General features: G+C 33.3%; 1 long non-coding RNA gene across 3 annotated transcripts; it reads right to left on the bottom strand.

Moving 5' to 3' along the window:
- Positions 1–204: 204 nt before the first annotated feature.
- On the bottom strand, positions 205–5,498 carry LOC148609376 (uncharacterized). Of its 3 annotated transcripts, XR_015924807.1 has the most exons (4): positions 5,253–5,498; positions 4,942–5,056; positions 2,858–3,015; positions 205–2,038 (listed from the first exon to the last, which is right to left on the bottom strand). It is a non-coding gene; the product is annotated as an uncharacterized LOC148609376 (long non-coding RNA). The 3 variants fall into 3 exon arrangements; XR_015924806.1 differs by lacking the exons at positions 2,858–3,015; positions 4,942–5,056; positions 5,253–5,498 and adding an exon at positions 2,507–2,734 and having other exon boundaries at positions 205–1,423; positions 1,764–2,038; XR_015924805.1 differs by lacking the exons at positions 2,858–3,015; positions 4,942–5,056; positions 5,253–5,498 and adding an exon at positions 2,507–2,731.
- Between the last annotated feature and the right edge of the window lie 6,792 nt (positions 5,499–12,290).

The following is a 12,290-nucleotide window of genomic DNA, read 5'->3' as shown; positions in this document are numbered from 1 at the left end:
AAGTATAGTCTATTGTATTTTATGGTCTACCATCAATAAAGACGAAGTGTTGAGACAGAAAGTTTACAGAGTATAACTTGACATCTATGAAAACATTTTGATTAAATGTGGGTTTTATCCAGACATTTCCCTACCTTCCCCTTAAAGATAGCAGTATATTACACTGACATTCATGTTGTACATATATATTATAGTTTTGTTTATGATAAGGCACGAACCAGAACATATCTGAAATATGCATATGAAAAGCAAACCGAGCTCTTTCCTCTCGAAAACAAAACAAACAAAGCACCTAATATGCGCCTGTGACAAAGGGTCAAGCAATTGACTTCAAATTACACAATTACAGACACAAAAATCAGCAATTGATGTTACAGAGAGTCGTTTAGGCTCCGCCTTTAGAAATAAATTGGGAAATTTGTCCCTATAAAGATAAGAAGTATTGTTTAACTGATTAAACTGCCCTCATATTGTTTCTTTCCGACATTTAAAAATCATTTTTCTCAAAATATGAAACTTAAAAGAATATATTTAAGAAGAAAACCAACGTTTCTGGCAAATCTTGTCTACATTTTATATATCTGATGGTACAACTACATATATGTAGTTGAACCACATCAGACGTTGTTATTTCTATTAATGCCTAATTTAACCTTAAGAAACGTACAATTCCAAACTGATATTCTTTGGAAGAATAATTAAGGGAACCACGATTCTAGCAGAAATAAAAAAAATTAAATCCAGGGTTAAAAATCAGACATGGAAAACAGACAGAAACAAAAAAGTACATAAAATAACCAAAATAATAAGTACAAAGCAACAAAAGTAAATGACAACTCGGATCCTGAGATCAACTAATCTTGTTATACGATGTTTATTCCTTTGCATTAGATCAGCCATAAAGTCAGCCTAATAAAAGTGAAGAAAGTAGAGTAGCACAATTTAATACCATTGGAATGGAGACCGTTTGTTGGAAACGCCACACTGGACAAATATGCATTTTGGAAGAGTAATTAAGGGAACCAAGGTTATAGCGGTAATCAAATGAATGTAATCCAGGGACAAATACAAGACATGGAAAACAGACATACACAACGAAGAACTTAAAGTAACTAAACTCATACATACAGAGTAACAAAAGCAAATGAACAACTCGGACTCCTCTAAAAAAAATAAAAAAAACTGGGAGCATAGACCAGGTGCATCGGTAGGGTAAGCGTCCTCTGCTTTTCTAGAAATACCCGCCGATTTGCTCATAAAAAGTCAAGTCCGGGGTAGACAAACGAGGAAGGGAAAACTATAATAACATCTCATTCTGTATATTTAGAAGATGATCTGGAATCATCATTTACTGCAAAGTATGAAGAATCTCTGCCAAGTTGTAACTCTGTATCTAGGTGTACCGTCTTTTTAGAAGGAACATCTAGAAAACAGAAATGCATACTTAAGTAGTTTTAATTTTCGTTGTGTTTACCGTTTGTTATTCTTTGTCCTTGCTTCTCGTAATAATAGCTTTTTTATATGTTCCACCAACGCTCTATTACATTTTATGCTATTTTGCATACATTCTTTATCATAACAATATCAAATAGTTATATTAAAATGTCTAAATTTCCTAGTTAAACAAATCATCTCTTCAATGTGTGACTTTTTCTCATTTCTTATTAATGTCTTATGCAAGATAGTATTCCAAATTTATCTATATCTTGCTTTCTGTAAGAATAATGTGAATTGAAAAAATACCAATTCATTTTAAAACATACAACACTATAAAAATGAATATGTTGTCACGACAAGCGAGACTCCAATCGTCTACTCTGTGTATGATGTGTGGTGTCAACTGCATTAGGTATTGGATTTTGGCGTTCTCCAAAGTCAATGGAGGAATAAGATGGAGGAGGTCCCCACGATGAAGGGATACCTATGGCCAAAGAAGCTCTAGATTCAGCTCCTGTTCTGTTTACAGAAGCCCTTGATTCGGCTCCAGCTCTGTAGGAATCAGGAACTTGTGATCTTGTGTAGAACTGTGACATTGTATCTGAAGAAAAAAAATGTTTCAGCTTCAATACTTTAAATCATTGTGTCATATGGCGTACTTCAACTGTTAGTAGTACTTTGTATTTATTGAAAGTTGAAGTGACCTGGTGTTGATTGAATGAGTAGAAGTGGTAATTAAGCTGTAAATTATAGGTCAACGACAAACACCTTACAGCAAGCAGTCTGTCATGTCCTATACAAGAAAAATCTGTTTTTACCTGTTATAATTAAAGAGACAACTTTTCAATGACAACAGCACGCGTATTCAAGCCATGTGATTGGAAAGCATTTAGGAAAAGTGTGTCGTTCGGAAATCTTTTTTTTTTAACGCAAATGTTTTTATATAGAGCTCTCGCTACTCGCCTTTAAAATGCATTTTTTTTTACAATTCTATGCGCAAACTGCTTTTAAGATATTGTATGAAACGACATACAAAAGTTCAACAATTCTAATTAGATAATAACTATACCGTTGTTAGCTGAAAGAATCGTCATGTCAAACACCTTCTATATATAGGTAAACACATAGCGTCCATGTAAATTAACCAAGACAAGACAAAACAATGTGTATTTCTATTTATAGATTACTCACTACGCAATTAAAAACAATATTTTGCGCTACAAATTATTTTGAACATAAATGCATTTCAAGCAATACGCATACGTGATTATTTATCAAACCAAATTGTTTTTTGAAAAGCCATCACACTTATCTAGAATATTCTTGTTCTTCACTTTTTTTACATAGAAATGTTGGTAATTATGTACATTTTTTAATACTCAAAATATTGCACTGCACTTAACATTATAAGTCTACTTACTTGGAGCCGTGTATAAATTTGTAGGACTAATGACACGTCGCGTTCTTGTTCTGTTTAATCCTTTTTTCCATGAGCTGCAAACTGCTGCTGAAACACAGGCAATGACAACCAAAACAATTACCGCCCCTATTATTATACCCAATAAAGCACCAACAGATCTGAAAAAGAAAATGCTTATACTGCTTTATAGTAATTAAAGGTAGAAATGTAGTAAATAGAATAAAACACCACAGAAAACAGCTTAATATCATTAAGAACACATAGTAAATTTTAACCCAGACGAAAATCTCCTGTGTAATTTTATATTTGAACTTTAATAGACTCCCATTACTTTACATTACAATATATTGTAATAAATAAATTGCCGGTGCACCTGGTCCATGCTCCCAGTTTTAGTGAAGTCCGAGTTGCTCATTTTCTTTTGTTACTTTGTATGTATTATTTTAGTTACTTATTGTTCTTTGTTGTGTATGTCTGTTCCTTTGATTTCCGCTGGAACCTTGGTTCCCTTGATTACTCTTGCATTATCAAAAGCCACAGGTTGTTATGGCTGCTATTAAAAGTTTGACAAATCACTTTTTATCCTATCCTTATTTAATATTGACAAAGCATATAGGATTTTGAAACGAAGTAATAAGATTACAGAACATAGAATTTACAATGACTGAAACTTTGAATTAAGTGTATTTCAAAACCTCTGTCAAGATTTGTGGAAAGTTGTTTTGTGCAGTAAGTTTAAACTATCCAGACTGTTATTTCATATGGCTAGAGTTTCGTGTAAATTTACACCTTCTAAAAGGGATATAAAATTCCAGACGTTGATACAAAAAAAAAAGTAAAATAAACGATAAAAGATAAGATTTTAGATAGTCTATGTACTTCATTTTGCATGTTTTATGTATTTTATGGAATATATGTGAAATAATAATTATTCCCTGATGTAGTTTGCAAAGTTTATAAAAAACTAAGCCCTTCAAAAGTGTTGATTTTATTCGGATATCGTTGAAGACATGCTTTTGAATTCAACTGGTAAAAAAAAATTTTATCTATCGAACCATTCACCTTTCTGAATGAGTTCACACGTGTTGGTCGAACAAAGTTAACAGCGAAAATTTAAAAAATCCCCGTGGAACACCTTTTTTGTTGGAGTTAATTTGTAAGTGCCTCTGTGTGTGTGTGTTTCAGTGTGTACGTGTGTGTGTTATAACGTTTTTTTAAGTCAACATTGTGTATAATGGCCTTTCTGTGCCACCTTTTTACGTTTTTGACCATGTCTTTTGACCATATCTTTGACTTGTTTTCTGTAATTATTTTTTTCACTTTTGCCTTTATTTTTGACACAGCATGCATGCAAATTTTGCTGATGTTTGATTGTTCCTTGTTTAACTGGGTAGTTTGCCTTTTGGATGAAGAACTATCTATACTCGGCGTGACATAAATAACATACTGTTAAAATTTGAATAAAAATATTTTCTACGACTTTATTGACACCTACCGTCGTTTAAATTGTCTTAAATGACTTGCTCATTCGTTTAGCCAAACGGCTTCTCCCTAAACATTGAATCGTTAAATTCCGGTCAGATTTTAATTCTCGGTGCCAATATTTACATTGTAAAAAGTCAGCCATGTTTACAGTGATCGGGTTGCTAGGAGATGTTGTTTACGTTTAAATGGTTTGTCCAAAAACCGAAGAACCCATAATGCATTTCGGCGTTATTTCGGATATCTCGGATTTATTTTACGCGAACAACGTACAATGCCGAGAAGTTGATCCAACAGACGATTGTCACCGGAGTTCGACGGGAACTTACGAACATCGTTTGTAAACAAATCGTCCCGTACAAACCAACATGGCGGATATTAGTATGGGATTTTCCCGTAAGGATTTGTTACGCGTGATTTAAGATAATAAGCGACTTGTTTAGGGAGAAGCCGTTTGGCTAAACGAATGAGCAAGTCATTTAAGACAATTTAAACGACGGTAGGTGTCAATAAAGTCGTAGAAAATTTTAAAATTTTAACAATATATTATTTATGTGACGCCGAGTATAGTTATTTTGTTTTTCTAACTTAATCTAACTTACAATGATGATTCGTTATAGATGCATATTTCCTGACCGTGTGTACCTGTACAGTATCCTGAACAATAAAGACAGTGTGAGGTACCCGAGTCATAGCAACAGTCACTGATAACAAATCCTGTAGAAAATACAAGGGTCATTGATAACTACTCTCGAACATAATTATTGAAAAATAATCCACTGAAAAATTAATAGTCATTAAAAAACAAATATTGCAGAAAAAAATAATGGTCACTAAAATTCAGTCTAGTACAACAAATCATTACAAAGTATACGCTTAAAATGAAATACGTATACATTCAATAAAGACATACCCTGTCATCTGTGGCAACATCCCTTCAGAACTTACACATAGAGTTTTCTTATAACAACTTATATATTATGCCAGAGCTTGCCAAAACGACACGAACTTTTTCTACCGTGCTAGACTTTTACAATAAGAATTCTAAAACAAGTTAACGTTGCTGCATGCATGATTAGTATCATAAGCACACAAATTTTATTATCGTCATCAAGAACTTAATGGTCGTTATGGTGTACTAGTCTGCACAAAGGGAACCAATTGTACATCGTGAAATAGTTTTTGTTTGTTTGTACGTTGAATTAAGTTATTTCGAGAGCTTAGTTGTCTGTGTTTATATTCCTTGTCAAGTCGTTATATTTGGATTATATTCTTAACTAATCTTAGGATTCCTGGATATCTTGATTTCCCTCTAATAAACTACAGCCTCTGATAACTAATGTTTACTCAACAACACCCACTAAAAGCTAATAGTGTAAAAGAAAAGCGTAACAAAACCAGTGAAAAATATCAACAACATTTCATGTAAGTCATTAAATACTATGCCTAAAAACATTTGATGAATCGCCTTAACAACATCATTCACAAAGAACAAACCTTGTAAAGGGTACAACAGTTACTAAGAAATAATTACAATAAAACAATAACATAACTGACAACTTTAACTAGAGAAACGTAAAATATTCCTTTATATTAACAGTTACTAGGAATAATTCTTAAAGAAAGATACAAGATATATCAATTATTGAAATTAAATTTTCAAATTAAAACAATATAGACAAATTGATAAACAAAATCGTTCAATACAGATTATCGTAAAGATACATATATCAATGAAATTGAAAACTACACTAGTAAATGGAAATGAACTTTCTGAAAGAAAGGTAGCTACTGAGATGTAACGGACACCATATTAATGGAATATGTTGCTCTCTAAAATTTACTTAATAAAATGCAAAGGATACTAAAACATAAACAGTCCAATCATTCTAAATGGTTATTTACTTATTGTGTTCTCACTTGTTTGTGTGTTGGGATTTACTTGTTGTTGATGTAAGGGGAAGAGGGATGTGATTTCCATTTTTATTTAGCAAAATTATTTCACGTCGCCATGCCAATATTACACAAATATAATTAGTAGTTATTTATCAATAATGTCATGCAGTGAGCATTGTGATTATAATACATGTTTATCCGTTTCGATGATCGCGTTGCAACATGTGCGTCTATAGAAAGAATGCTGTTTATTGGGATGATCGGCACCTATGGTGCATCTGGTCCACGATGTTAATTTTAATGAAGTGTAGAATACCCATTTAAATCTGTTTCTTTTTTTTGCCATGTTTTTGTGGTGTGTGTTTCTTTGTTTTGTTGTTATTGCTGAACTACTTTTTTTTTCGGTCATTTCATATCAAACGATCGGATTCAGTATAAATTTTCTGAGTTGGTTTATAAGCCTTCTTGTGTGTTGTTTCGTTTGAGTGCAAGCATGTTGAAATTGCGGTTCAGCTTGAGGGTCTAGTACTATCGCAAAAAGATCGAATATGGTGGAACACAACAAATGCACCAGTGTATAACGTAAATACATATTAGTTAGTCATTTGCAGTTTATTGAACTTTTTTTTCACACAATGCATAAAATGCGTGACATGGGACGTCAACCAACAAATATTCAAACAATATCTAAATATCATGTGAAGTATGAGTTTCCTCGTGTATATAAAACATTCTTTGGTGTACTGTGTTTGACTCATTAAAACCATGCCTTCTCTTACCTTGATTAAAGAAAAATACAAACAGAGCTGTATAAAAACACATGCAAAGCATCATTCAGTCACATTATTACACATATTAATTTATACATTATTCTGTCCCAGACACCGCCATGTTAATCATTAAACATGTACTTTGTATTATATACTTAAATTAAAAATACCAAACAATGGGGATAAATCCTACTTTTACAATAACCACCTGGATGAGGATTATGTCATTAAAACAGCCGTATCTTACACATGCATTTTGAACTTTTAAATATTAATTATTTTTAAAATACACTTACACTTGTCCTTAAGGTGTAAATGTAATTGAAATCATTCACTCTCCATGTCCACTATTGAACTTTTGCCATTTTACGTCGATAATTGTAGTAATATATTATATAAAAAAAGACTTGATTGTAGATGTCTTGTTAAGGGTTGATCAATCCGAATATTCTAAAGAGTAATCAAGGGAACCAAAGTTATAGCGGTAATCAAAAGAATGTAATCCAGGGACAAAAACCAGACATGCAAAACAGACAACAAAGAACATATAGTAACTAAAATCATACATACAAAGTAACAAAAGCAAATGAGCAACTCGGATTCTACTGAAGGCATAAATACAGTACAGAAATTTGTGTACCCAGAAAGTATCAACCAATCAGTTTCTCTAGTGAAGAGATTTTATCGATTCTGATATTGAAAAAATTGCGTTAACAAATATATTAAAGTGCGCATACTTTATTGCTTTTTTATGTTTTGGTGATTGTTGTGAAGTTTTAGGTACATGAAATAAAAGGTGTCGCGATGAACCAATGATTAACTAATTATTTGATGCAAATTGTTTTTTGTATCTATTCTCTACGAGTTAATGAGACGATGGCAAAAAAAATTGAATGATTATCGTCAAAATCAAGATACGTATCATTACATGTTAATTAGTGTCAGAAGCTTTACATACAACATGTAACTTCTCTTCAAAAGGAATTATAATTTCGTCCAGATGAAGTATTGAATAAGAATGAAATTAATTTCCCCTGGGTATTTGCATCATTTGTGTAGGGGTGGTCATTACGCTTTTATCCGTTCTTTTCAAACTCAAAATATTTTGGGCTTATTGGCGGGCTTTTGTATTAGTCATTCATTCAGCGCGTCAGATGTCCTACAGATCGATTCAGTTAAATTTTATATGTTTTTTTACTGTATGAGGCTACGTGTTTCATTTGTAATACATTATGTATTATATGTTAATAAATTACACGTTGCGTTGTTGCGCGGCTATCCACTTTATCATAGCTTAACATTTATTTTCCTTACATATTCTAGGTTAATAGGTGTTTAGATTAAATCATTTTGTCTGTTGTTTGTGAAGTACGCAATGATGAAGGATTGTTACGAGAAGAATAATAATATTGGATTATTGCATGGATCCTGAATAATATTTTCAAGAGTTAAAGTTAAAATTGTAGGAGATTGTATATTCACCAACACAACCTGCAAAAATCTGCATGACTGTTTCGATGTTGCGTATAATGAGTTGCAAAGACTGGAAACATCCTCCTGTGGTATTTATATTCTACGTCTGGTTTATTTTGCTCGTATACGTAAATAAGTATAAGATTGTATTGAACGCAGATTCCTCAAACAATAACTTTGTATCAGGGATATCGATATCACCAACTTCTGAAAACCTTAACGAAGTTTCTCCCCAATGATATACATTGGTACAAAAGTATAATGGCACTTACCTTCTAATGAACAAAATCCTTTTGATCTATCAACTCCCCTTAATAGCTTTATTCGTAAAAGATACGATTTTCATATTGTTTTGTATTCTTTGAACATTGTTTTCACAAATAAAGATATCCGATCCCTAAGCAATTTTAAGTACTACTCCAATTCAACTGAAATTAAAGTGACCGATTATTCATAATACTGGTAGTTAATATGTCTTTGTGTCGTTATTTAACCAAAAAGTTTTATGTTGAAGAAGGGTCATCGTTATGTCACCTTGGTTTGTAGTACATTTGCTAACGGGGCCTTTCAGAGGTGTGTTTATAAATAGTCAACTACAAAAACCAATTTCTACGTAGCTTCTGCAATACAATAAAAGAGTTGTTGTAAATAATAAGTACAGTTTGTTCTACAGATTAAAAGCTGCATGATGGGTCTTACAGGTTTACTGCAAACCACATTTTATACATGTATTATAACAACGTGGAATAATAATTCCATAGATCATTTAGGTGAGCAGACAAATCCCGCCTCAGTATAGTCCAGACTATACAACTTCCAAATATGCATCAACACAAATATATCTCAGATAAAGGTAAGCAGAATATGTATATAGTTCTCTACTACTAATATGGAGGAACTGGCAAATCCTGATCTCACAATCTACACTGCACAAGCTGTTAATAACACATGTGTTTCCGGCATGTGAATATATACAATGTATATGCAAAATGTTCAGAAAAGCTCTTCGTACATTATCCTGATAATGACCAGCGTAATATACTATCACAACTATAGAAATATTAATTACGGTAAATATGATATGCTTTATGACAATACATGTACATGTTGAAGCAAAAACCATATGAGCAGGCAAACCCTGACCTCACCGACCTTTGTGCGCAAAATCGTTCAGAGCAACAGAAGAAATTTTGGTCAATTGCATTGGAATTCCAGCGACCAAACGTTTTAATATATGTTTCAGAATAACTTAGGGATGCAAAATGTGTTGCTGCTCCAATGCATAAAGTGTGACCTTTCATAAAATTGGGGTAAAATATACTCAATTTTTATTCTCACAAGACAAACTATTACCACTAAGCGAATGATCGCCATGAGATCATAAACAGTTAAAGTTCGGGAAACTTTTCCCGATCATTCCGGAAAGCCATTCAAATATATGCAGTATTTTATTATATGAACAAATAATGTTCGAATGTTTTAAACCAATTAATTCCTACAAGTATTGATTCCTGACAAAATATTGTCTTTTCAATGAAAAGGAATATTGATTTTGGCATAAAAAACGAAATTACAACGATATTCCGTAAAATTGATCTACCATAGGAGCTATTCAGAATACAGAACCGTTGCACGAAGAACGTTGCACGATACACGAAGAACGAAGCACGAAGTGCGACACGAAATGCACACGCACACGAAGCCCACGCTGCATGATACACGATCCAACGAAACACGCACACGAAGCACACGATACACGCACACAAAGCACACTAAAATGGGAATGTTACACGTTTCAGTAGGTGTATTGGTGTTGGGGACAGCCAAGGAGCTTGTGCACTTGCTTGCTGAAATTTGTAACGAGACAATGCATCAACCACTGTATTGGATTTCCCAGCTACAGAACAAAACATTGCCTTCATGGCTGCGAACTAATCTCATTACATCAGATTGTTTACATGATTGTTTATTGATTATTTCAACAACTGCCTGATTGTCAGATAAGCACCTTAAAGTTAATTACTTCATACCCCAAAGGTTCTAAAGCTAAACAATTGGAAAAAGTTCTTTATGGTGATATCATAAACGGCCAATACAGGCGGCAAACTTTCAGCAAAACATTTATAACCACAGCAAAACCAAACTACCTACTGCATCTGTAAATAACCTGAAATGATCAGAGGAAAACCAATAGTCGGACATAGACACTGATTTTCCATTAAAACTATCAATTAAAGGTTTCCATGCTGCTATATCAGCTCTTACTTCACGGGTCAAACTTATTTTATATAGTGTCTTGGATATCCCCAAGGTAAGGTCAATCCATCTCCCTAAAAAGTTCTGCAAGGACAAACAACCATACAAGCAAGGTTAAGTAAACCAATCAGGCTCTATAATTCACTTATCTGAATTTACGGTTGTAAATATATTTCTTACGGTTGTAGTTGGCCATTAATTCAGTGTGATTTGTTTCTATTTTGTCACTAGACAAACAGAGTTCTATTTTCTCTGAAAAAAAAAACAATAATACCATACACCGAAAGCACTGAAGTAGGTTTGACAGTGTTTTTTTCTTTTTTGATTGGAACACCATTTTTTTCACATAAAGACAAACATTGGTTTAGATTATGTAAACATTTGTAAGAGTGGGGTGGACCAACAAGAATAAAATCATCAATGAAATGTGACACTCCAGCAGCATGATATTAAGTCTCCTCAACCAATATTGAGCAAATGAGAAAAATTCAAATATTTTTCAGCTACTGCTCGCCTCCATTGGCAAACATTTATCGAAATAAAAGAAAAATCAAGTAAATGATAATGAGAGGGATGTAAGGGGATTATGCGGAAAGCATCGTCAATATCCCATTTTTACTAAAACAGCCATGATGTTTTACAAGATTGACTGCAATGTCGTACTGAACTGTAGTATTCTCTCTGGGATTTAAGGGTTTAATGAACTATCTTCTGGGAAAGCAAAGGTCATGAATAAGACAAAATTTTCCAGAACACTCTTTGACACTAAACCTAATGGAGAGCAAACTAAGTTTCGTAAAGGGGGTTTTAAGTGTCTGCAATTCTCTGTTTCAAAGATTCCTTAGCTAATTATTCATAAACTATGTCTGAATTGGTCAAAGGCTGTTATGGTTTACTGTTATTCTTGACGATTGGTCATCCACAATTCCTAATTTGAAACCAAGTCTAAACCCTGAAATCAGTTTATCTGCTTTCAATACATCGTATCCTTGCAATTCAATATTGTACATATCATAATTCACTGGGCTTGATGAGGAGTTTGGGAGGAGCGACCTTTATTCTTGTTCTCTGATCCAACAAATATTGCATTGTGAGGCTTGGTGTAGTCCTCTACACATCTACATATCCTGCATGCATGGGCGTAATTTATCCGGACACAAATCCCATATTTGTTGTAGACATGGCACATGCCATGTCTGGAGGTACCAAAAATCGGCTGGTTCTGTTCTGGGATATGGTTGGGTTACCCTGTTTTGGAGGAGCTTAGGAAGACTTCATATACATAGACTTCCTGTATATGTCATCTACCACTTTTTGCCATAGTTGCTGATGTTCCTTCCGCGAGACTCCGAAGGACTCATCATAATTCATATATTTCTCTAATGATACTCATATCATTAGAGAAGGTGAGGCTTCTCAATTTGCTTAAGTATATTGGCATAAAAATGTGAAAAGCCTCATTCCAATCCAAGAAAGACAATGATAGATTTTTTTTGTTTTTTTTTTTTGTTTAAAGGTATTCAACCGATTTCGTTCATAAATCGGAACTGGTGTTA

Source organism: Perna viridis, chromosome 8, assembly GCF_037379345.1.
Source record: "Perna viridis isolate PV_CMFRI_1.1 ecotype Kerala chromosome 8, ASM3737934v1, whole genome shotgun sequence".
NCBI lineage: Eukaryota > Metazoa > Mollusca > Bivalvia > Mytilida > Mytilidae > Perna > Perna viridis.
Note: the sequence above shows the minus strand (reverse complement) of the source record. Positions and strands in the feature narration are given on the sequence as shown.